At 38.1% G+C, this 3,184-nt stretch overlaps 1 pseudogene; it reads left to right on the top strand.

Annotated features, from left to right (window-relative positions):
* Window positions 1-2,021: 2,021 nt before the first annotated feature.
* Window positions 2,022-2,930, top strand: LOC121475033 (annotated as a pseudogene).
* Window positions 2,931-3,184: the final 254 nt, after the last annotated feature.

Below are 3,184 nucleotides of genomic sequence, written 5' to 3'. Positions count from 1 at the left end.
TCTCAAGCTATTCCAAAAAGATAAAGAGGAGGTAAGGCTTCCAAGATCATTCCACAAGGCAGCATTACCCTCATACTAAAACCAGACAGAAACACTACAGAAAGAGAAAATTATAGGCCAATATCTCCAATGAGCATAGATGCAAAAGTCCTCAACAAAATATTAGCAGACCCAATTAAAAATACATTAAAAGGATCATATACCATGATCAAATGGGATTTATTTCAAGGATGCAAGGGTTGTTCGGTATCTGCAATCAATCAGTACAATACACCACATTAACAAATGAAGGGTAAAAACCATATGATCACCTCAACAGATGCAGAAAAAGATTTGACAAAATTCTATATCAATTAATAATAAAAATTCTCAACAGTGTGGGTTATAGAGGGAATGTTCGTCAACATAATAAGGGCCATATATGACAGGTCCACAGGTAACATCATACAGTGGAAAGTTGAAAACTTTTCCTTTAAGATTACAAACAAGGCAAGGAAGCCCACCCTCACCATTTTTATTCAACACAGTATTGGAAGTTTTAGCCGCAGCAATTAGACAAGAAATCAAAAGCACCTGCATTGGGAGAAGTAGAGCTGTCACTATTCACAGATGACATGATGACATATATAGAAAATCCTAAAGCTTCCACCCAAGAACTATTAGAATAAAGGAATTTAGTAAAGTGACAGGATGCATAATTAATATACAGAAAGCTGTTGTATTTTTACACACTAAAAACCAGTTATCAGAAAGAGAAATAAGTAAAATAATCCCACTTACAATTGCATCAAATAGAATTAAATACCCTAGGAGTAAATTTAACCAGAGATGAGAGATCTATATTCTGAAAACCATAAGATACTGATGAAAGAAACTGAAGATGACATAAATACAACATAAGGAAAGATATACTGTGCTCACAGATGGGAAAAACTTTGTTCAAATATCCATACTACCCAAAGGGATCTACAAATTTAATGAAATGCCTATCAAAATACTAATAGCATTTTCCATAGAACTAGAACAAAGAATCCTAAAATTTGTGTGGAACCACCAAAGACCCTGACTAGCCAAAGCAATCTTTAGAAAGAACAAGGTATTATGCATCTAGATTTCAAACTATACTACAAAGTATAGTAATCAAAGCAGCATGGTACTGACACAAAAACAGACACACAGATCAGTGGAACACAACAGAAAGCCCAGAAATAAACAGATGCTTATGCTATCAGTTAATCACCAGAGGAAGCAAGAATATATAATAGGGAAAAGACAGTCTCTTCGGTAAATGGTTTTGAGAAAACTGGACAGCTACATGTAAAAGAGTGAAACTAGACCTTGTACACCATGTAAAAAAATAAACTCAAAATGGATTAAAGGCTTAAATATAGAACTTGAAACCACGAATTTCAATGAAAACATAGGCAGTAAGTTATTTGACATTGGTCTTAGCAATATATTATCTGTCTCCTCAACACAAAAACAATGGAACTACATCCAACTAAAAAGCGTTTGCATAATGGAGGAAACCTTCAACAAAACAAAACAAGGCAAGCTACTGAACAGGCTAAGATATTTGTAAGTAATATATCTGATTAGAGGCTAACATCCAAAATATATAAAGAACTCCTAAGATTCAATATCAAGGAAACAATCCAATTTAAAAAATGGGCCGAGGACCTGAATAGACATTTTTCCAAAGATGATAGACAGATGGCCAATAGGCACATAAAAAAGTACTTAATATCACTATGCATCAGGGAAATGCAAATCAAAACCACAATGATCGATCACCTCATACCTGTTAGAATGCTATCATCAAAAAGATAAGGAGCAGAGGAGGGCAGCAGCCGGTGGCCGGGTAGTGCAGGGAGAGCCCTAGGGTTCACGCTGGTGCTGAGCAGCTGCCGGTAGCTACACAAGTACCCGGGGAACCAGCCCCTGCATGTGTGTATTACCCATAGTGTGGGTGGTGCTGTGGGAATAGTGTGCAGCCACAACCAGTTTGGGCGGGTGGCACGATGGATGAGAAGGTGTTCACCAAGAAGCTGGACCAGTGGATCGAATGGCTGAAGGGTACAAAGAGCTGTCAGAGTCCCAGGTCAAGAGCCTTTACCAGAAGGCTAAAGAAATCCTGACAAAAGAATGCAACATGCAAGAGGTTCCATATCCAGTCACCATCTGTGGAGATGTGCAGGGACAATTTCAGGATCTCATGAACTGTTTAGGTTTGGTGAGAAATCACCAGGTACAAACTACCTGTTTATGAGAGATCATGCTGACAGAGGATATTACACAGTTGAAACAGTCATTCTTGTTGTAGCTCTTCCGGTCTGTTACCATGAATGCATCACCATTCTCCTAGGAAGTCACGAGAGTAGACAGATCACACAAGTCTACGATGTGTGTTTAGTGAAATATGGAAATGCAAATATTTGGAAACATATTATGTATCTTTTTGACTCTTCCTTTCACTGCTTGGTGGAAAGGCAGATATTCTGTCTACATGGTGGACTCTCATCATGCCTACATACAGTGGATCACATCAGAGTGCTTGATCACCTAGAAGTTCCTCATGAGGGTCTAATGTGTGACTTGTGGTCAGATGCAGACAATCATTTGGGTTAGGGTGTATCTCCTCGAAGAGCTGGTTACACCTTTGGGCAAGACATTTCCAAAACATTTAATCATGCCAATGGCCTCACGTTGGTGTCCAGAGCTCACCAACTAATGATGGAGGGATATAACTGGTGCTTAAGACTGGAGTGTAATAATAATTTTTGGTGTTCCAAACTATTGTTATCATTGTGATATTCAAGCTGTGATCATGGAACTTGATGATAATCTATAATACTTTCTTGCAGTTTGATCCACCACCTAGCAGAGGAGAGCCAAATATTACTCATAGTACTCCAGACAGCTTCCCATAATGAAATTTTGAACTTGTACAGTATTGCCACGAACCATATATTGACCTAATGGAAATGGGAAGAGCATTACTTTGGAGTAACTGCAAAGTGTCAGAGAATAATTAACAATCAAAATGCTTGTTTTCATATGGACCGAAAGATGTGCCATATAAAAATACAAAGTCTCTTGTCATCAACAGCCATGACTGCTTTAGAATGAACCATTTCATTGCACAGTGAAGCGACATTGTTGGTAGAGAAACAAATTTGTGGCA

Source organism: Vulpes lagopus, chromosome 13 (assembly GCF_018345385.1).
Source record: "Vulpes lagopus strain Blue_001 chromosome 13, ASM1834538v1, whole genome shotgun sequence".
Lineage (NCBI taxonomy): Eukaryota > Metazoa > Chordata > Mammalia > Carnivora > Canidae > Vulpes > Vulpes lagopus.
This window is presented reverse-complemented; position numbering and strand designations above follow the sequence as displayed.